Here is a 24,607-nt window from a genome sequence, read left to right as displayed (position 1 = left end):
GTTTCTCTTCCTTGAACTATATTAATGACTCTAAAACTTTAGAGGGAGCCTATTGGCAGGTAAAATGAAGTGAGAAATAAAAATATATTTTGTCATCAATGTAATATTTATCTACTGAATAGATATTTATTTTAGTACCAAAAGTTTTATTATTATCTCTATGAGGTACCCATTTGAAGGGTTAAATGAGTTCCCACACATTGATCTGACTTGACATTTTGTGGCAACCAAATGAAAACCTCTCCTGAACTTCTACAAATGAATTCACTCATGGGTGCCTCTACTACAGTTTTGAAAGAAAGACTCTGAGACTATAACAGATCTATAATAGATAACATAGAATAGAGTGAGTTGGGATTATACAATGAGGAAGAATAAAATGGACAAAAGGCAAAGAACATCTCACAGAAATCAACAGAAAAGTAACTCATTTACACCAGATCTTGTACCTTGTTTCACCATTCAGTGCTGTGAGGACACACGCACATGTACCTGCATGTCAAACTAAATAAAACATAACAAAACAGAAATTAAAACTCAAATCAGAAAATAGCAGATTGGCAAATTTATTTAAGTGTGGTATCTTTCATTTGTTAATTTCAAAATATTTATGAAATATTTACAAGTATCAGACTCTGTTAGGTGCTAGGGACATATTTTTTTTTTTAAGAACTCAGACAAATAGGATAAATCAACCATTTACAGTACAGTGTAGTAGATCCATTTAAAGAGGAATACACAAAGTACTGGGAAAACCACGTTAGTTAGAGCTAAAAGGGGGTACTGAGAAGCGGCACAATACAAAGTGTTTCCCTGAAGAAGCTCAAACCCAATTTTTTTCAATTTCCCACTCCTCAAGCCCAATAAAAAACAGGAACCAAACTGGCATTAACTCAAGTGATAGTGCAAACAGCATATTAGAAAGGCACTGAAAAAAGAACAGAATAGCAATACAAATGCTTAATATAGTATGACTGAAACAAATAATATAGTTATCTATATAATAAACACTATTATTATATAGTTGAGGTGAGATGTTAATTAACTGTGCTAAAATAAGAGGGATCTGGTTTACTAACTTGAGAATTTTGAGTCATTCTATTAACCAGTGGGGAACCATTGTAAGATTGAAAGCATCATTCACAATGATCGCTGCAAAAAATAGTTTCTCAAACAGGACAAGTGCTTGATTCAAAGAATTGTTCAATAGCAATCAACATACTTTTATGACATAAAAATGATTTGCTGTCTAAAAAATAATCATCAGTCACATTAATTTTGTCATTTTTGTTTTTTATTGGTTTTGCATTTAATATGTAATTTACATTTTATTTAAAGTTTCCCAGCTGATTCTTCTTAATGTTCATGTCACATACATACACCTGTAAAGACTTCAGCAAAAAAACTTTTCATATGTAGTAATAAGGCATAGTTGCCTTCTACATATTATTTCAAATCAATCTAGCATCATGATTCTAAGCATCCAGAAATTATCACATTCAATTTGGGAAGACTTTAATGAGAAAAAAAGGCACTACATAAAGAGTTTATCTGAGGTTTTTAATGACTTTCATCAAAACAAGCTAAATTATCAAATAATGTTCTTTAAATTCTCATGATTGCTTCTGGATTATTATCCTTAGAATGACAAGAGCTGAACCAAGAAACAGCTCTACCCTCAGACCAGGCAGCACATATCTCTCTCTCTCTATTCTATCACAAAGAGAACCAGTTGGATCTCTTAATGAAAACTATGCGTGCAAATGCATACATTCATAAATATATATCCCATTTTTAAATATAAATCTTCTATAAAAATCAATCTCTTTATTGCAGTTATTTCAAAAAATAAATCTTAGCTTTTGAGGCAAATCTAACCTTTTTAAAAGGAACTACCCAGTCTCTGAAAAATTCCTCTTACTAGAGCAGTATTGGATGAAACACAATTTAAAGCAAAGCTGCAATTTTTTTTCATAATATGTAGAGACAATTTTAATATTAACAAATTCAAGTAAATATATGTGACTGCTGATAGTTTGAGATGACAACTGAGGATATCCTGGGATGACAACTGAGGCTATCCTAATTTTCACTCCCCCTGAGTTCTAGAAATCAAAAGTTCCTATCCACCTGTACCCATTTTGACCTACTGCTGTGTCTTAGTGTTCCAGAGGGGAAACACTTAGGAGCTGAGCAAAAAACACAGTGCCAGGTAGTTTCTGACTTTAGGAAAAGGATTATTTTGTTGTATCCAAGCAGATTGATTTGTCTAAGTTGCTAAAATTGCACAGGCCTCTAGCAGATGTGTCAAGCACTGAGGGGGCAATAATTTTCCATTCAAATGCCAACTGTGTGATTGATAACGGCTACTAGGAGTTGCGAAACATTCTAAAGCTTTGTCTAGGTACAGTCAGAAATAATGCTGGATTGATTAATGGTATCTACCTAGGGTGCAGTAGGAGAGAGTAACATTATTAGATGACCCAGATCATAAGATTGACTCTACAGCATAAATATATACTCTGTGACCATTCCTTAAAAATGTTTATGAATTAAACCACAGGTTTTACATTCTAGATCTGCTGCATTGCTTTTGCTTATAGATAATTTAAGTGACAAACCTACATTAACCCTCGTTGCTCTCAAATGTAGTTGCCTTCTTTTACTCAATAAAAGCTATAACTCAAATAGCTATAACTTATTTCATTCTTATTTATCTTTTATATTTAAATAGAAATTCAGATGGAACCTCAAAAGAGGACACAGATCAAAGTAGCCTTAGTCCAAGAGGAAGCTGGATGCATGCTCTCTTCCTGTGAACTCTGCACAAGTGTTTAAGCAAGACAAAAGCAATCACAGGGCCAGTGTTGATGATCCCTTGTTGCTATGCTTGTCAACTCAGCAAGACTGACAGTAATGCCTTCAAAATCACTCACTTCTGTGACAGGAGAAACAAATCAAAATTGCCATAATACTAGAATTCAAATATATTGTAGGAATAAGGCAGATTAGATTTTTTCTCTTCAGCAGGTTGACATATGTATCCATACTTTTAGCATTTATTTAATGCTCAAATTTCCTTTCATATGGAAAAAAGGAGTAATATTTCATTTATTCATATATGTACAAAAATGCATCTTTTTATCTTTCTAAAAAATCACTTTAATTCCGTCATCCTTTGTATCTGGGAAAAAAATCAACTGACAGTCGGGCATACCTTCACTTTTAGAGAGGTAAACTTTTAATGTTGAATTATCAACTAGGGCATTATGGTATAGAAGCAGGTGAAATAATCAAAAAATGGATATACCAATCAGAATGAATATAGGCATAATATGTTCTATCATAGAACAATAAAATAACATGCCACCTTGCAAGTGATCAAAAATGCAAATTAAACCCCCTTTAAAAAAGCTTAAACTAGCAAGGTGTTTATATTAAGGAAATAGGTGCTCTCCCACAGAGGTATAATCTTCCAAGAGATAAAATTAAGAATATATATTAATACCAGTAAGAGTCATATGCTTCATTTCAGTAGGTCCTTTACTAATATGTCCCCTAAGGAAACATTCTACAGGTGCCTGACTTATAATTTTCTTAGTTGTATCTTTAAAAGGAACATAGCCTCAAAGCAGGAAATAGTTTAGAAACAATACAATATGAATTGAGTGATATTTTCTGTGAATATTGTAGTTAAGAAGGAAAATTGGGGGGGATGTGGAATATAGGGGAAATAAATGCTTGGGGAATATAGACACAATAAAAGTAGCAGACACAAAACAAATTCAGAATAATAGTGTCCTAGACATCAGCTTCTCAGTTTTTCTGAGGGTCATTAGCATCTTCCTCCTTTCAGACACCAGGAAATCTAACTTGTATGCAGTACAAAGAAGGGACTGTGAGCTCTAGGTCAGTGCTAAACAAGTATCATTCATGACACACCTCTTTCACTCCATTTGAGTAAACTTTCTACAAAAAGTATTTAACAAGAAAAATAATCATGGTCTTATTTGTTTGGGGGAATGATACCTTCAGAACATTCAATTTGGTAAGAAACAGGACTAAAGAGGTAAATTGGCTTCGCTATGCTCACAGAACTGGATGTTAGGGAAACTCTTAGTTAAATGCCCCCCCAAAGAACAAAAGCCCCTAACCTTCACCATAAATTTGATGTATTACCCCTTTCTCATGGAATGCAAATTGTAGAGAGTAAATTATGATTGGTGTCCCTTTTACCTGAATAAGTCACACAAAGATAATAAAGGTATGTGTGAACCTTGCCAGAAACTTAAAGTGCACACATTATAGCAACTGGAATGTGTGATGGCCATGAAATTCTCATGAGGCTCTCTATCCAGGAAATATACTTCTTATTTTAATGCTGTTTATTGTTAGAGGAAAAAGGAGATGCTGTCCCTGCTATTGAATTTGCTTTCAACAAGGTAACAATATTAATTATGAATGTCACTAGCACACTCAGTATTTCTGTTGCTAGGGGTAATAATGACATTAGAAATATACACGCCTCTCATGAAGCTATGACACCATTGTGACCCCTAAGCTTGGTGTGGGTTGTGTAAAATCCATCTGTTATATCTGTGCACCACACTACCCTACATGTATCTTTCCCCAAAAAGAGGGAATTTAAAACTGTATAGAAATAACAGGAGAGAAGGGAAAAGGATCTTACCAACAGAGCATTGAAACTAGGATGAAAAATGAATATAGCACTCTGATGGATCAAAAAATAAATAAATAACAGGGTAGAACAACTGTTTGACTAGGGACTCTCTATTTTGTGTCCCAAAATTTATATCTTGGTGTTTATTAAAAGAATTAAAACTAGACCTACTACCCTGGATATTTATAAACTGTTTGACTCATAAGTAGTATATATACACTATATGTATCGTCTTGTATATACATATATACACACACAATCGTCTTGTATATACATATACACACACGGCTGTAGGTATATATGTGTGTATATATGTATAAACAAGAAGATTGTGAATCTTATAACAATTCACAAGAAGCTTGCGTGCCATTTGAAAACTTCTGAAATTTTGAGGGTTTTGATATCACTTCTATGGCTAGGGTTAAACTTTGCTACAGCACAACTGTTCATAATTACTCCAGGATTTCTTTTCCTTCTTGTTATGCACACACTCTCATGTGAACATGTCAAAACTCAAGGAAGTAAGGAAGACAAGGGCTGTGTGTCAGGAGTGACTCAAATGCAATAAAAATGCTAAACTGGACTCAATGGATAATTGAGGATTCTTCTTCATGAAGCATTGACCACTCCATTAATGGCACAATAATATGAAAATGCCATTGGCTAGCAAGGCGTTATATATGTATATTTTTAAAGTAAGACAGATGTCAAATGCAGACAATAAATGCAATCCCCGGCTTAGATTTCTGGCTTCTCTAATAAATGGCAAATCTTGCTTTGGGAATTAGTGCAACAAAAAAGAATCAATTTCCTGAAACTTGCTTCAATCTACTTGGCCCAAAAACTGCAGATCCCAGTGGAAATTAATACAGGATAAGTATTATCCAGTAAAAAAAAAGGAAGCAGTACAATATTAGTGATATGTCTGTTAATATCAAAAGAAACACATAGAATTTACATGTACATGCATTTGTGTTTTTTTTTAAGCACTGAAAATTACTTATCCAATATTAATCATATTAGAATTTCAGTCCTTTTAAAAAAGTCATTTATACATATAAGAACTGGGGTGTGGGATAGAGGTGCAGGGGTGAGAGGAACTGTGGTGTAGCCCAGAGGTGCTGTGGGGAGCTGTGGGAGAGACAGGAGAATTCTGTTGCACTAGGTGGGTTAGCTCCCTAGCGGGGAATCAAACTCATGCCCCATTGGCTGGTAAGAGCTTGATAGTGCTGAGACTTTCACCCCTGCACCACCATGGAGACCCTAGAATCTCAGTCTTCTATCATCTTTTAAACCAACTCTGTCATCCTGTTGCTTCCCTCATTGAAGAGTTCAATAAAATTTGATTTCTAAAAAAAAAAAAAATCCTATTTTGGCACAAGATTTCAAAACTTAAGATATATGAATTCATTAAAGAAGAAACCAGAGACTGGAATGACTCTTAAATCAAGTTATGCAAATTATAGTATGAGGAATAATTAAATATATAGAAAGCAATCAATTTAACTTGATACTTTTAAAATGAAAGTATTCTGGAAAAGGTCTTTAAGATAAAAGCATTATAAAATATTTATTTCAGGTGTTATTTGGTTGTCTGTGGTCCAAAGGATTTAACTCTCCAAACAAGTTTTCCATATCTTTCTTCCTCCCTTTGGGTTGCAAAAGGTAAACCCTGTTCACCCAACTGTGGGGTGGCACAGAATTTAGTGGTTTTTATTCTTTGAGGACAGGATATTCCTGCATATAATGGAGAGTAAAACATATCTCAAACGAAAAATAATGTTTAATAAATGGTTTATTAGTTCTTAGTTGAAGATAGTCACCATCAGACTAAAGTTGTCCCTGATTAAAATTCATAAAATCAAGGCAATCAATTAGGCAGATATGTATCAAACGCCTACCTTGTATCAGGTATTGGGCTAGGCACTAGTCTAAAAAAAGTGGTCACAAATTCAGTGGTTAATTACTATTAAATTCTGGAAATATAATTTTTCATCTGTTTTTGAGCTTAATCTGAGCCTCTGAAAGATGTTATAGTTTTCATGATAGAAGAAAAAATGATAGATTTGAAAAACATGTCTAGAATGTACTTGTAAAAAGATAGAAAACCAATGAAAGATAACAGCTGTCACCAAAATTATGCAATAAAATCATTATCATATTGCCAACATTTATCGATGGTTTACTATGTGCTATGTTCTAGGCTAATTAAAGGCTTTGTCTCACTTAGTTCCCAAATTAACACTTTGTGTAAAATAAATATTAAAACAAACATAAGCAGTGGGATTTTTTAAATCATTAATGGAGTGGTAAATTATTCTCCTTTGAAAAGGAAACTGAGGCCTTCCTGGTGGCACAGGGGTTAAAGACAGCGCTATCAAGCTACAGCCAGTCACTGCAGCACAAGTTCAACCCCCACCTGCCAGGGAACAACCCACATGGCATAGCAGACCTCTCCTGTCTCCCCTGCTACTCCCCTCAGCAGTGTATTTCAGTACATCTGCCTGTTTTGCTCCCACTCTCTCTGGTGAGTCCTCTCACTCCCTCCCCACACCTTTAGCTTACACCCCAGTTCTTGTATGCATAAATAAATAAATCTTTTAAAAAAATAAAAAAGGAAATTGAATGTGTCCTCCAGCTTGGTCAAAGTCACTAGAATATCAAGCGTTCAAGCTTTAATATAACATGGTAAACACCATGATATAAACAAACAATCACTTGGAAACTTTCCTAATCTAGTCTGGGAAGGAAGAGGAGGTGATAATGAACATGAAGCCTAATATTATTTCTTCCCAAATCAGAAAATCTCTGCATTTATGATACTGTGTTCTCTTAGGCTGCTGATACACCATCTTCCCTAATTAAATTTTCAGTCCCCTGAGGGCAGTAATATGTCTTAATCCATTTTCATTGTTCCAGTGTGTTGGAACAAAAACATTTTTTGTATAACTAAGAATTTGTTGAATGAATAAATGATCAAAGGGAGAACGTCCTTTAATTCGTAGATCAAATCTGCACTAAAAGGTGGCCTAGTTTAGAAAGTATTTTCTAACGCTACTGAAAATAAACTACATTACATGGAGATCATGACTTACAACATTGTGTTTTACCCTGTTTGCAGAAGGTCATAAGAAATATTCATCTTTCATATTAAATATGGTTACCTAGGAAGATGGTCTTGGAATGAAAGATATTTGTCATATATATGGGTTTTGTTTTATGATTTAACCACAATATTCTATTGCTATTCAACAGTAAATAAAATTTACCCATCTTTGTACAGTGAGTTGTTTATTGAATACAGCAAGATTGACTTTAGCTGTTTTGTCAGGTGAAAATTAAAACCATGCTTACTTTGTTCTGATACTTGGTAATATGCAAAGTAACAACAGAACTAGAATAGCAGAAGCGGTTCATATATTTCTAAGGTGTCACAGATCAAGGATTGCTTCATACTGCCATTTCATTGCCCATAAAATATAGTATAAATACAGGAAAGTTCACTGTGAGATAGGATTATTATTGTAGCAACGAGCAATATTTGCAAACAGTGGCCTGTCTCTGCTGGGGACAAGTTTAGCTGTGATTATTACCTGGTGTAACCAAAGATTATGCAGAAATTGACAATTTATATTTAACAAAATTAAATAGTAGTGATATACGGACTTCTTTGATCATTACTGAATTTACAACTCAGGAACGTGGTCATCTTGAATTTTTTTTATCTTAGAATAGTGGAACATTTTCCTAGAGATACAGGGCTACTGTTTGGATCGGAGAATCCCTAAAGGAAGACATCCTTAATATAGTATTCTTTCTTTCCATTACTTTATTTCAACTTGCCAAAGGAGAATTACTGAGAAGCCTGGCTGCACTTGTCCACAATACGGCATTTTGAAGGAATGAATCTCTTCAGGGCTTGATGAAAAGGATTAATACAGCACAATCTAGGTCTCCAGGCCACAGGAAACAGATATTATAACTTCTAGTTTATAGGCTTGTACATAAATCTAGTTTCTGTATCTTAATATATTGTGTAAAACACAATGGATCACCACTTGGTATCATAGCTCATGCTTTGGTTTGTATCTGTGTGTGTGTGTGTTTTGTGTTGTGAAAACCTTAAGTAGACTTCAAAAAGAATATCAAAGAAAAATGGATTTGTTAAAAATCCAAAGAAATACATACTATTTTTTCCCTTTCCTTAGGAAGAGCAAAGAGCATCTTGACTAATTCTTGTATATCTTCAGAAGGTAGGGAACATAGGGGCCTGGTGTGGTGGATTACAAGTTCTTTGGTGGTGAGGGCACTAGGGCACAATGCCTGAGAGGGGATCATACACTTCTACTATGAAACAAATAAGCCAATATTAATTCAATTAAAATATTTATATGTTTTAGAATTCTACCTTAATAAATTTATATGCAGTACATAAAATTAAGACATAGATATTCTACAGAAGAATCAACTTATGTTCTTAAAAAAAGTCATAAAAACACAAAAATATTTTTAAGAGATGAATTCTCTCCTCCAAAAGAATGGTTTGAATCAAGATACAATTGCAAAGAATATTTTTAGGGCCATTTTCAAAATTCGCATTCAGTGAGTTGAACAGTATCTCCATATTAATTTTTCTGATTTTGACTACTGAACTGCAGTAATGTAAAAGAATGCCCTTGTCCTTAGGAAGTACACACTGAAACATTTAGGATAACAAGCTCACTTCTGCAATTTATTCTCTGATTGAAACAATTTTTTCTAAAGTATCTCAGGGATAAACTGTGTCTGAGAGTGCACATAGAGTGAACATATAAAATGGGACGTGCTAACAATTAGTAAATCTGAGTAAAGGGTATGTATTTTTGTGACATTCTTGCAAATCTCTTGTGAATTGAAAATTATATTTAAGTAGAGGAACTTATAGTAATAAAATATAGTGTTACTCCTAGGATAATCATAATAGTAAAGGCAAATTTTGATAATTATTCATAAAGCTTCAAAAACTGCTAATTTTCCCTTATCCCTGGAATGAATCTAAGATGTTCTTCTTCCCATTTTAAAGATGGAAAACTAGAGACAGAACTACAATCCTTTAGTTTGAAAGACTGATTTGTAGTCCTCTCTGAGCTATCATACAACAGACTGTGCAAATTGCGCTCATTTAGGTCATGAAGGCACGTCTGTGGTTTGTCCTTTGCTCACTAATCAGCTGTCAAGCTGTAGGATTTGGGTGGTTGCAGATCAGTAAGCAGCTCTATAATTTAGAATCAATCTTCTAAGCTGTCTTGTCTCTATTTCCATAGCATGTTATCGGTTTTCATTCCAAAGTTGTGTTAGTTCTTCTTGGCATGATCGATGGTGCAGGTGCACAGTTTTAGGAAAGAAACAATAGAAAACCCTACTGGCTTACTTATGCACATTACAAATAGAAAGGGAAAATAATCAATACTAGACAAGTAGAATTGAAAAAAATCATTAGGGAAATAAATTTTATTTTCACGCTTTCAAATTACATCAAAGAGTAACTCTTAAATTTGAAAAAAATATATATATAGGCATTTTGGGAGGGGGTGTGAAGGCAAAAATAAGAAATGGGTATAGAAGCCCTTATTTGCACACTCCTTATTGTCTTCTGAATATAGAATGATTTTTTTAAATTTAAAATCACCTGATTTGTCTCTGATTCTATGTGTGAGGGGGAAGAAGATGAGAGAATAAAGTAAGTTTTCTAAGTTAACACTATAAAAATGTTACTACAATCAATGATACAGCAGTCTCCAAAGTTGAATGCAACACAGTGGTTATACAACATATATATGTAGTCAGATGAGAAGGAGGAAGGGAGGTAGACAATTTATTTTCCATTATATGATGGCATGATATTATATTAGCACTGGTATATGAATTATATATTAATGTAGTATCTTGTAGCATTTTTATTTACTTATTTGCATAAATAAATAGATATGGTCTAATCTGTTTAAACAGATAGTACGTTTACAAAAGCTCTTTGGAGACCAGGACTTTGGCATTCCTAAGTAGTGTTTGCTATATATCATGGGAAAATAAGCATACTAAATTATAAGTGTTAAATATGTAATTCTGAATACTGTATAAGATCAGGTAATTCAGTCTTTCATTAATCAAGTATTCAAGAGCAGCAAAATTTAGTAGCTAAAAGCACTGTATTCTGGAAGTCAGAATACCTGTTAGTCTGGGTAGTCTACCATGTAGACATTGTGTCATCTTGGACAACTTTCTTTACCTCTCTCAATATCTCAGCTGTAAATGGAGATGCCTAACCTACCTACCTAAAAGGTTCCATGCATATAAAACATTTAAAGATGCTTGGCACACTGCTGATATCCAGCAGATTTTGTATCTTGTTATACATAGGATATTTCAACAAATATTTTTTTACGATCTGCTTGATGCAGGTATTATGTAAGTATGGAATGATGTGGTTGTTGTGTGAATGTCTTGCATTAAGTTTTTTGGGAATAAACATGATTCAGAGAAAGACTGTGCTTTAGTATGTGTATTGGATATTCATTTCTATGTAGCTTTAACAATAAATTAATATTATCTTACAGTTACTGTGGGTCAAGAATTCAATGATTTTGTTGGTGTTTCTTTTATAAAGTCTGCCATTGCGACTTATATATTTGTTATGAATTGCAAAAAACATGCAGTTTATTCTATTAATGATTATTCTCTGGGTCTTTCTCAATAATTAACTGTTAATTGTCACTAAGTTAATAATTTTGGTCCCACCAGAATTTTCTAGTGTGGTTGATACTGTCCTGTTCAACATAATCCCATTTCATGTGGATGGCTGCTTCTTGCTTTAAGGCCCTTAGAACTAACTGGGTATTCTTATTCTTTGTCTACTTACTTTGTTAATTGCTGAAAAATACTGAGCTCCTTTTTTCTTTTGCCTGAGTGCTCTGTGACTTTATGTGGGACTACCAGCTGTATTATTTTTTATTAAAATTTATAAATATTTTTATATTTTCCAATGCCACTTTACTATAACAGTAATTTCATCTTTTGTATGAGTTGGAAGCCAAGCCCTCTGCTGATATCATAAACTCTCCAAAATTTTACTGATGACATTTTGCATTCATTTGAGAGTTATCATGCGATGTTATATTGTTAAGTTTGAAGAGTAACTTTAATTTGAGAAAATGCTTTGTTTCCTGGATTAATTTGACATCACTATTATATGTTAGGTTTTTAGCTTTTTTGGTTTTTCAGTTGACAGAAGATAATAGTGCTATATACTTTTGACTTACATTTTGTATAAAAATGAACTTTTATTGCATGCATCTAAGTTTAAATGGGAATTAATCAGATCTTATTGCTAAATAATAATCCTTTCTAAATTGGTACCATGTAACTTCACTGGTATCACCAAATTTATTTACCATAGGAAATTAGCAGTATAGAAGCAGGGAATGCAGTGTTGCTTTCTTTCATTATATAAAAGGAAAAAAAATAATGAGTTACTACTTTCAGGTAATTAAAAAAAAGAAAAGCTTACTGAAAGACCATGGCCTAGAACAGAGCCCTGTGTCAAACAAGGAACCCCCACCAGGGCCTCCCTGGTGATGCAAGGGCTTAAGATGCAACCTATGAAGATACCTGCAGCCACTGAAGCACAAGTTCAACTCCCGACCAGGGAGCTACCCACATGGCATAGCAGACCTATCCTAACTCGCCTGCTGCTCCCCTCAGCAGTGTATTTCAGTACACTTGACTGTTCTGTTCCCCACTCTAGTGAATCTTCTCACCCCCACCCCACACCTCTGGTCTAAACCCCAGATCTTGTATTCATAAATAAATAAATCTTAAAAAAAAAACAGGGCCTCCCTGGTGGCACAGCAGTTGAGTGCAGTGCTGTGAAGATATCCACAGCCTCTGCAGTGAGGGTTCGATTTCCAGCCAGCCAGGGAGATTCCCACATGGTGCGGCAGACCTCTCCTGCCTCGCCCACTGCTCTCCTCAGCAGTGCATTTCGTCATTCTGCCTGTTCTTTTCCCCGCTCTGTCTCTGGTGAATCCTCTCACCCTCCCACACCTCTGCCCTGTTTCCCAGCTCTTGTATAAAAATAAATAAATCTTTAAAACAAAACAAAACAGATATCCTTGTTTTGTCTCATTGTTAATTTCATTGAATGAGAATGATGGAAGTCAGATAGGTACATAGGACATTTGACTGGGAGTCTTTTGTCTTTTTTTAATCTATAGTCCCACCTTTCTCAGGATTGATTTTTAAGAAACTGGATGTTTCTGCTTTCATCTTCACGGTATCTTTTAAAATATTCACCTGACCTCTGTGTTCACTTTAAGCTGACAGTTAAGTCTAGCATCTTGATCTAATTAAATTTAGATTTTTCAGAGAAGGCCTCATAGGTGTATTGTGTCCTTCCATCAAGAGGCACATGATACTTGTTTCTCTCCTTCTCCCTTCCTCATTCTATATTATTAACATCCCTTGTTGCTTATTGCCGAGATTCATTACTTCATTAGGGAATTACAAAGTCATGTCATTTTAATTCTATCAATCTTTGTTTCAGGTATTAGCTAGAACACTTCTATAAATAGAAATTTTCTCAATTGTTTATAAGCAAGTGAGTTTAAACATATTCTTTTTTTAAATTTTAAAAAAAAATATTTATTTATTCATACAAGCACTGGGTACAGTCAGAAGTGCTGGAGGGTAAGAGAATTTACCAGAGCCAGAGCGGAGAGCAAAACAGAGTGACGAAGTACACTGCTGAGGGGAGCAGCAGGAGGCAGGAGAGGTCTGCGCGCCATGTGGGACCCTCGCCAGTGGCCAGGGATCGAGCCGGTGCTGCAGAGGCTGCGGACAGCAGCCCAACGCTCAACCGCTGCGCCACCAGGGGAGGCCTTAAACATATTCTTATTTACCCAATTTTATACTCATGGATTGGTTCTCTACCAACCTCAAATCATTCCCAACAGATTAATATTTTGGCATCTTTATATAATCTGGGATTGTTTTGCTTTTGAATCTGTAATATGCATTCTGTGTTAGTTATCTTACAGTAAAGCAAAATATAAAATCAGAACTATAAATAGAGTAGGAAAATACTATAAAAGGTAAAATTAAAATACTAGAGGAAGATTTGTCCAATATATACAAGGTGCCACTTGTGCTTAAGAGCAAATATTCCCTAGTTTCTAGAAGACTAATACTACTAAAAAGACTAATACTGCTAAAAATTAGGACAACTCAGTGTCCCTCATTTTAGACACTACCTCTAATTGTTAGAACCAAATCACAATATCAGCTCATTATAGAGCTTCAAAGATATACTTCTCAAATCATGATAGTTTTTAAATTTATTTTTGCATAGAAGAACTTGGGTATAGGCCAGAGGTGGCAGGGGGGGGGGGACATCAGAGAATTCACCAGAGACAGAGTGGGGAGAAGAACAGATGGATTTACTGAAATACACGGCTAGGCAAGCAGTGGGCTAGACAGGAGAGGTCTGCTCCACAATAAGTGGGTTAGCTCCCTGGCCAGGGATTGAACTCGGGCAACAGTGGTGATAGTGGTGAGACTTAACCTTTAGACCACCGGGGAGGCTCAACTTATGGGTAGTATAATGCTGTATTCTAAATACAGATCATTCTTTGATTAAAAACAAACAAACAAAAAATCACAATTGTTTGCCCTGATGGGTATTCTATTTCATTTCTGCTTAATGGTAGTTTTTATCACCTTGTTCATTAGGATCTCATCCTGGAACCTTAAACACACTAACTGAAATGCTACAAGGGACATATTACCAATATTTCTAATTAATGATACTGTTGACCATAAGCTAATTAGAGTAAGCAACATTTTAACCATGGTACAGAAACTTAAAAATATAAATTATAGGGATTAAAAGTAATGTGTTAGATGAAATTTTATCAGGCTATATAAGGTATTTTTACATTGAATTCGGGATAATATTGAATTGGATTTGTTTCTATTTATTTTTTTAAAAATACTCTCTAATTACTGGCAAACACTACATTTGGCAGAGTCAATATTTAGATCCAAGAAGAAATAAACGCTAGACGCACAAAATTTCCATTTATAATCTCCCCAACCTCTTCTTTGTGTGTGCTGTTAGTATAAGCAAAGTTCAAACCTTCAAACCTTCCCTTAAAATAAGTCAATTACGGATTTATTTTTCTACCCTAATTAATTTGCTTTGTTTTGCAATAGAGAGGCCCAGATGCTGAAGAGGGGAGCAAAATTATCAAATGAAACATATATTTACAATTGTGTAAATGAGTGTGAAAAATATTTTATTTTGCCTTGAGAATGCAATTCTAGAATGTTATAAGTAGGGCTGACACTCAAAGGTAAACCTTTCGAAAAGAGAAAGATAAGTGAAGGGCAATCCTGACTTTCCAGCCAGGTCAAAGGGCATGCTTTCTTTGTCAGAATCACATTCTGTGAGGTCACACAAAGATCAGGGAAGAGAAAAATGTTTCCTACAAAACACCAGGAAGAATATTTGTCAAAGCTAAATCCAAAAGCCTTCAATTGAATTCTAAATCATAGGAGAAAGATAAGTAACTGATAATGCTACCAATATGTGGAATTTAAAGTAATTAAATTAATAGTCAGATAAAGACAAGCTGAAAAACAAACCCTTGATAGCTGACTAAAGAACTGAGATACCAATAGGGGAGGAGGGGCGTGGAAAGAAAAGGGAGGGAGGTAGGCATGATGCTCTGTGGTGGTGGAGTATGGGTGAGTCAGTGAGGATACGCTATGGTGGTAATACCTGATGTGGTACCCCAATATTACATCAGTTAAATAAATAAAATAAATAAGTTTTAAGATTGAACAGTAGACACAGAATGATGTAGAAAGCAATATAGGGGCCTCCCTGGTGGCACAAGGGGTTAAGACGCAACCTATGAAGCTGTCCGCAACACGGCAGCATAAGTTCGATCCCCAGCCAGGGAGCTACCCATATGGTGCAGCAGACCTCTCCTGTCTCACCCACTGCTCCCCTCAGCAGTGTACTTCAGTCAATCTGCCTTTTCTGTTCCCCACTCTGTCTCTGGAATCTTCTCACTCTCCGCACCTCTGGCCTCCGCACCCAGTTCTTATATGCATAAATAAAAATAAATCTTTAAAAAAAGGGGGGCCTCCCCTGGTGGCACAGGCAGTTGAGCGCAGCGCTGTGAAGCTGTCCGCAGCCTCTGCAGCGCCGGTTCGATCCTGGCCAGCCAGCGAGGGTCCCACATGGCACAGCAGACCTCTCCTGTCTCACCAGCTGCTCCCCTCAGCAGTGTATTTCATCAGTCTGCCTGTTCTGTCCCCCACTCTGTCTCTGGTGAATCCTCTCACCCTCCCGCGCATCTGGCCTGTATCCTGGTTCTTGTATAAATAAATAAATCTTTTAAAAAAGAAAAAAAGCAATATAGAAATTGTTACCAGTAATTGTTATGTTAGTAGGGAATTAAGGATAAAGCTCACTGGGTCGCCCTGGTGGCGCAAGGGGTTAAGCATTGCACTATGAAGCAATCCGCAGGCCAGAGAGGAACCCACATGGTGCAGCAGACCTCTCCTGTCTTGCCTGCTACTCCCCTGAGCAGTGAATTTCACTCAGTCGGCCTGTTCTGTTCCCCACTCTGTCTCTATTGAATCCTTTCACCCCCCCGCATCTCTGGCCTATACCCCAGCTCTTGTATGCATGGATAAATAAATCTTAAAAAAAAAAAAAAGGATAAAGCTTACTGAGTTCAGAGTCCTTTATGTCAATATATAAAATATGGTAAGCACAGAAATAAGAATTTTTAATGTAAGAATTAAAGGTATGCAAGTAATGGTGAATGAAATGTATACCACCACCTACCCCAGACAATATCTCTGAAAAAATTTAAGGTTTAATTTTCTTGATTATTTTCCTCTTTTATATATACATACTCATATGTGTGTGTATACACTTATATGTGTATATGTATATTTCATTCTAAAATTAAATTCTTTTTAAGAATCATTATTTTTGATTCAAGAGTATATAATGAACATATTTCAAAGTTAAGAAACAATTCTTATTTTTTTTAGAGTTGTTAAGAGTATATAGAATAAAGCAAGCTTAATTTCTCCTTATAAGTGTTATAGAGTATATAGAATGACTGTAAAGCATTATATAGAATTGCTATAAAAGTATTATACAGAATGGCTATAAAATATTTTTTTCCCTTCAGTGGACATTATTTATAACTTTTCAGAGTACATGGGACAAAGGTGTTCAATGTATTTTTCAGACTCTGGTATGAAATGTTAAAGTTCTGTGGCTTTTACCCAGATGCAAGAAGAAGTAGGCAAGTTATATTCCTCTTGGGGTGCTGAAGGGATCCATTTACCTGGGAACGCTCCTCAAATTGTAAAATCACCTACTTTGATTCAGGATAATCCAAAAGACAGATACCATTCGTGGCTCTGGGTTTTTATTTTCTTCTCTCATAGAATAAACAAATTGGCTTTAAATTTAATTTGCAATTAGAACGGCAGAACACATATATTTGGAATCAAGAAATTGTAATTTGATCCCAATCTTGATTTGATTCAGGTAGAAAACCTAAAAATGTGGCCTGATGAGAGACAAAGGCATTGGGCTTTTATGAGGGGAAAAAAAAAAAAAAAAGATTAGGTAAATGGTAAAAGAAAAGAATTCATTAGTATTAATAAGCTGGACTATTCTTAGTAACCATAATTGGTCTTATTCTCTGACAAAAAAAAGTCCATAATCATCAGTTCTTGTGATCCAGATGGCTTCTCAAACAATTATTTGCCTGACGGTTTCTTAAAACAATTGCTTTTGACCCAGTCCATAGGTCTTGACCCAGTTCAAAGGAGACAGTTAATGCAGTTTCTCTGTAATGACTCTCCAGTTCCATTTTAAGAATGGCTCTATAAAAGTCAGTTTTTCACATTTTCTTTCAAGGACTTTAATAGACTTTTTATAACCTGTGCCTTCCCTCCTGTGTGGTTATACCAGCAAGGAATTGGGAAGCAGAGGTAGTAATGAACACAAGGCTCAGGATACCGTCTTCCCAACATGTCTGATACAGGTTAAAAAAAAAAAAAAACAGATTTCTTAAAGTTCAGGGGAAAATAAAATCAATTCTCTTTCTCTAAAAGAGAAAATGGCTCATTAGCTACAAAGATTTCTTTAAAATGTATTGACTATTCTATGGGAAACAATTCCACTAAGAAAGAAGAGGCTGTAGACATTCAGCGGAACCAACAACAAAAAAAAAATTTGAATTTTCAAAACAAGAAAATTAGAAAATTCAAGAAATTATATTCTGATGAAGCCATTATTCATCTTCAGAAAATTCCTTATATTTATTTAAATGTGTGATGTGTAAGTATTTAGAGGTACATATAGGTATCATAGAAGACAAAACTGGCTCAGTAAATACAAGCATCGTAAGTCCTTTTCTACATTTTCTCTCTTTTATTCTTTGACTCTTTTTTCTTCTTAAATAATAACAGTAATATCAATAATATTAAAATATATAATTGTTAGATACATGGAATTAAAACAGAAATGTTGATTTCAGTTATTTTGAATAAGAGTGTTAAATATAAGATGAACTATTGAACTATATTCAAAGTTAGTTGTACAAAGATATGCAAACCTTACTATGAATGAAAGAATTATTAAAAAAGATGTAAGACACTGAAATTTAGAGATAGGTTGTACAGTACTCTTAAGGGCAATGTATGAAACACAGGAAACAAATGAGGACTGAGATTTGTGACTTCCAGAATTTAGGCTACAAAAAATCAATCCCCTAAGTATAGGAGAGGGGAATCACAGTTTGACAACAGTTCAGTTAGAGGGGAAAGAAAATAACCACTCTATGGATTATAGTTTCCCATCAGCTGTTTATAGATCAGTGGGGAGGTGGTTAGCACAGACAGAATTACAGCAGTTTGAGCAAGGTATTGATGGTTCCTCTGCACTTTGGGGAGAATACCCATGGTATTCTTAAATAAATATAAAACAAGTGTAAAAATGTCAGGGTTGGAGTTGACAGAAGCTTTGTGTAAGCACCCCAGTTTGTTTCAATAAATTAAAATTAGCTTGTTGGATTTCATATTATTTATTTCAGTTTATAATCTCATACTCAACAAAGTGACTGCCCATTATATATTACTTTAATGAGGATAACTTGATTTCCTCTTGGCAATGATCAGGAAAGGCTGAAGATCGTGGCCAAATCATTATTGAAGGGAAGTAGTTGGTCTAATTACAAAAACTTATATACATTTCTGTCACGAATTCATCTTGCTGAAATCTACAGCATGGCAAAAACAAAGTAACTTAGAAACTAGTGATAGCATGTTAGATGTAAAATAATTTGAGAGGCACTCTCTGCACTACTGTGCAGAGACTGTGGGTCTCTTATACTTCTTTGTATCTAAAGTAGAGGGTCTAGACTGCCTTTGTCCTGGGCTATCATTTCAAGTGAGTTTATAAACAATCATGGAACACAGAAACAGCCCTTCACATCTAAGGTTATTCTCCTATGATACAACACAAACGATGAGATCTATTGCCAATGTCCATTGCCATTCTTCATGGCTCCTTGAATGAATTGGGGGTTAGGAAACCGGTACAAGAAAATGCTGATTGTCTCTCTGTTGTGGTGAATAATAAAGTCAGTTGTCTCTGACTGAGGAAATTTATGTCTTCTGTCAGTTCCATGAAACTGTGGAGCTTGTTTGTTACGAGAAAGTAGGATAAAATCTCAGATACATCCTAACCTTTAAAAACATGTAAAATAGAAATATTTCCTTTATAAAAGACTCAGCCTACTTAGGGAGACATCTGATAGAACACATCAGTGTATACATGTGAAAAATAAAACATTTTTCAGTACGTACAATTTGATAAAAATAAATGAAATGTTAATTTGTGTTCTTTTGAATAAATTGTATAACTTTTAATGCTAAGATGATTTATGTCTAAAATATATTTCAAAACACAATTATATAAATCTTTGGTTGTCTACATATATTAAAAACCTATTGTCAAAAGCCCATCTTTTTAGATGTTTCCTCCTCAAGTAAAGAATATACGTATGTTAATTAACATAGTTTCTTACAAATTCATCTCTCAGGGTACTGGTATTTGAAATTCCACAAATTCTATTTAAAAAAATTAATGCTAGAAGGCTATAATAAAAATGACAGATAGTAACAAATGTTGGTGTAGAGATCTTAAAATCCTCATATATTGCTGGTGGCAAAGTAAAGCTGTACAATTTAAAAAACAGTTTGAATTTTCTTCAAAAAGTTTAAACATAAAATTGCTGCCATAGAACAGAATCTATCGAATCCATTCCTGACTATATGCCCAAGATAACTGAAAGCAGATAGCCACACAAAAGTACTTATATACAAATGTTTCTATCAGCATTACTCATAGTAGCCAGAACATGAGGAAAGAATGCCTATCAATGGATGGATGAACCAAATATCATGATTGCATAATGGCAGATTATTTGGCCTTAAAAAGGAGTGAAGTGGGGCTTCCCTTGGTGGCACAGTGGTTAAGCACTGGGCTGCGAAGCTGCCTGCAGCCTCTGCATTGCCGGTTCAATCCCCAGCCGCTGGCAAGGGTCCCACATGGCTCTGGTGAATTCTCTCAGCCTCCTGTGCTTCTGACTGTACCCAATGCTTGTATAAATAAATAAATCTTAAAAATATATATTAAAAAACAAAAAGGAATGAAGTGGCAAATTATTTGGCCTTAAAAAGGAATGAAGTGCTGCATATGAAAACAAACACTAAAAAATACATTAAGTGAAAGAAAGCAGTTACAACAGGCAGCATACAATAGACAGCATATATAAATGTATATAAGAAATATTATATAACTATTATATATAAATATAAATGCACACATATAAATATTTATGCATGATATTCCATTTATTTGAAATACCTGGGATAGAGAAATCCATAGAGTCATAAAATTAGTGGTTGTAAGAAAGCTATATTTGGCCCCTCAAAGATGTGGCTATGTTCTTCCTAAGTGATCTCATTAGCCACTGCATTTATTTCTACTAGGTATTTTCTACATGGTACTATGTGGTTTTTAACACTACCGATACTTTTTCATGTTATGCTGCTGAATCTCAAGTATTTGGAGTCATTCATTCATTCAATATATGACTTTATGTAGCTACTAAATGTCAAATAATAGGGACATAGTAATACACAAAACATGATCTTAGGTTTTGCAATTTATGGAATTTATATTCTATTAGGATACATAGCTTTCAATAAATATTTATTTAATGGATGAATTGATGTGATTTTTTAAAATGTTAGAATCAACTGATGATCCATAAAACAATGACTATATTCAAAATAAAATGCAATATGAAAATACATTTCATGGCATAAAGATGTCTTATAGCTACAGTGGATAAAATCAAAAATCAATCCATTAAATGTATTTTGTTAAACTTTAAGGTACTCATAATTAGTCATATGTCATACATTAAAAAAAGTTCAGCATATTTGAATTAAGTTTTTCTTCTAGTCTTCTGTTAAGATTAGAAAATAGATTAAACTGTGTAACTCCTGCAAATCTACAATTTTATGAATTCCATTTAATGAGCTATTTGAACTATCATTTTAGAACTGCATACTTTTTTAGGAAAGCATTTTAGCACCCACTTCTGAAGGAACCTAATGTCATGAAAAATTACTATTATTTTTTTTTAATTTATGATAGGAGAAAGGGTAGTTAAAGAAACCTAGGAATATTTTATTTAAATGTAAAATATTTAACTTGTTGAATAAATTCTGAGAATATTTTTTCCTCACCTATAAATGAGTCTAAACAGGGAAAAGAAAATATTTACTTTCTGTTTAGTCATAAGATTCTTTCTTTTAAAGCACACCACAAATTTCCCTTAAAACACAAGTAATACCCTGCTTATTAATCTGCAAAATTGCTAAGCAAAACATACTGAATATAAATCTTTTGCAATATTCATTTTCCTTAGAATAAATTCAGAATTTATATTTTAAACCAGAAGTCAGCAAACTTGTTCTGAAAAGGCCAAATCAAAAAAGAAATTTTTTAAGACACATGGTCTCTGTTACAACTACTCAAATCAATTGTCTCTTAAAAGTAATGATAGACAGGACCTCCCCTGGTGGCGCAGCTGTTGAGTGCTGGGTTGAGAGGCTGCCCACAGCCTCTGCAGCGCCAGTTCGATCCCCGGCCACCTGTGAGGGTCCCACAAAAAATAAAAATAAAAATAAAAATAGTAATGATAGGCAATAAGCAGATGAATGGGCATTACTATGTTTGAATATAGCTTATATTCATAAAGAAGCAGTAGGCTGCTGCTGTTTGCCATGAAATGTTTAAATCTATCAATATTAATATTGCACTGCTTAGCTCAATGAGAGTTTTTTTTTTTTTTACAAACATGGGTAATTGTGCTGCACTATTGCTTTTTTTCCCCCTGAATTTAATAGAGAACAGATGGCAAAGTTCTATAGTAAATGGTCAGTATTTGATAGATAAGGTTTAAAATTCCCCACGATGGTCTTCAAATTCTTTAATTTTTAAAGAAGTATGAAATAATATAATGATTCATGAACTATCTGAAAAGATTTCTTCATGTTTGAGTTCATTTATTTGCCTATTTTTATCTAGGACTCTTTTCTTGAACCATTTTCAACTCTTATCCAACAGCATGCTTTTATCTTGGAAGGTGAAAAAATATAACAGTACTTTATTTCTCTAAGGCGCTCCCCTCCTGTGATACAGATATCCTAAATTAAGAGCTTTCACTAAAAGTGTTTAAGATTCTGTTTTAAAGATAGGACAAGGCACAGCAGTTAGTCCAAGAGTAGGGCAAGTGAGCACAATGGTAGTAAGTGGGTTAATAGGAAAACTAGGGCACTGAGGATCATTCTTCAAAATAGAGCAATCTCATCACACTGACAGGTGGCATCAAAATTCCCACAATTGCACTATTGCTGCCAGTGCCTGCTGCTGTTCTCACTGTCCCAAATCTGCAGTCATCTGTTGCTCCACAAATGAGACAGATGTCAAACAGAAACTTACACTCTGCTAGACTTTGAACCTTATTTATATTATGTTTTACAAATCAATTACCTATTAGAATAAAAAAATACTTGATTTCTAAACCTTTAAAACAGATTATTCATATTTTCCTGTTTTCTTAATTTAAGCAACCTGAAAGACCATACTATTTATAGTTCAAGAATGTTATCCTTTTAAACAGTATTCAGATATACTAAGAAATTAAAAAATATATTTTATTAATAGAGTGCTTAAGCTCATTGATTAAATTAGATATGAAAATTAGTAACTTTAATAATTTCTTTATTTTAGAAGATTATTATGAATCATGAAATAAATACAGAAATTTTAAGACTTATGTGTAAATATTAATATACTTGAAAATTATCAAGTACAGGACATAGTTTTAGAAAATAAGAAAGTGCTATGTCTATTCATTGCTAAATTGTTTTCATCTAGTAAAAATACATATTTCATTTGTTTACTTTCCCTTTCAAATAAAATTTGAATTGTCATATAGAGTGAAAAGAATTGTTTTGCCTAGAAAACAACTAAAAACATTTATACTTGAAATTACTATCTGGGAAAACAACTTAATCATCACAATTAGGAATGAATAGAAGAATAAAATCCTACCCCTTCAATTATAGAAAGTTTATAACAATAGATATTAATTATATTTTATTTAATTGACCTAACATAAAAGTTGCTGGCAAAGTGTTTCTCTTCTGTAATAAAATATATGTTCAAGTTGTTTAGCATAAAACCTATTATTTTTAAACTTTTTATATAATGTTAAAAATTAGATGTATTCTCATAACTAATGCCTTATATGGTAAAGTGAGCTATTCTTATTTTTCTGTTTTTTTGGTCACAAATAAGAAATACCTACATTAAAAGATATTGAAGATTTAAAAGCAACACTGCTTAAAAATCACAAACATAACACTGAGATTATCATTATATTCTATTTTGCTTAAAAATCACATAATTTGATAACACTGAGATTTCATTATATTCATTTTCCTAATGTAAAATTAATATTCTCTGAAATGGCAAACAGGGGAGGCAAAGAAAAGCAGTTAAATCAAATGTGTATAACCACTGTATGTATGTGTATATATATATATATATATATATATATATATATACTTTCATCAGTTTCCTAAAAAGTAAAATTTTACTTTGACTTCTATAGTATATTACTAAATATATGATTTCCAAGTATCTAGGAAGAAGATTGATTTTTAAAAGGCAGGATGAGTGCACTATGAAATAATCTAAATGTCATTTTCCCCCATTTTCTTAAGCCTAATCAGTTGGTAGATGGAAAGAATGTTGCAGATATTGTACATAGGAGTTTCAGCAAGAAATTTGACATTTTTTTGGTCGCATTATATCTTTGCAGACAAAATGGAAAAATGAAATCTAAATGATCAAGCAGCAAAGCATGTATGTTTAAGGCTGCTGTTGTAAAACATCAAGCAGGAGAAAGGTCTCTGCTGCTGCAGTTAGTTCTTCCCTTGTGCAGAATGGGAAAATAATGTCAGAAACACAAGGACTTACTTTTCCAAATGCACATGCTAGGGCCATCTTATTGGGTAGCGGACAGTGATGGAAAAAGAAAAGGGACACAAACATACATATTAAAAAAAAAATTTCTAGATGACAACATACAATCTTCAAACAACCCATCTGCTAACTGGTGGCATTCTACAAAGTTGAATTCCTTGTCTCTGATTGTGTGTTAATCAATAGAAAATTATTGAGAAATATAAAACCTGTTGTATCACAGC

At 33.9% G+C, this 24,607-nt stretch overlaps 1 protein-coding gene and 1 long non-coding RNA gene across 8 annotated transcripts in view; one reads left to right on the top strand and one right to left on the bottom strand.

Moving 5' to 3' along the window:
* The window catches only part of NAALADL2 (N-acetylated alpha-linked acidic dipeptidase like 2), a 1,155,955-nt gene that overhangs the window by 366,117 nt on the left and 765,231 nt on the right, over window positions 1-24,607 (bottom strand). The window lies entirely within an intron of this gene.
* The window catches only part of LOC119257297 (uncharacterized), a 40,099-nt gene continuing 30,667 nt past the window's right edge, over window positions 15,176-24,607 (top strand). Inside the window, exon 1 of the long non-coding RNA XR_005127996.2 lies at window positions 15,176-15,314. This is a non-coding gene — a long non-coding RNA (uncharacterized LOC119257297). The remainder of the gene's footprint in view (window positions 15,315-24,607) is intronic.

This window comes from Talpa occidentalis, unplaced genomic scaffold (genome assembly GCF_014898055.3).
Source record: "Talpa occidentalis isolate TD23 unplaced genomic scaffold, MPIMG_talOcc4v2.1 talOcc4.4, whole genome shotgun sequence".
Lineage (NCBI taxonomy): Eukaryota > Metazoa > Chordata > Mammalia > Eulipotyphla > Talpidae > Talpa > Talpa occidentalis.
The sequence above is the reverse complement of the archived record's forward strand: the minus strand, read 5'-3'. Positions and strand labels throughout refer to the sequence as shown.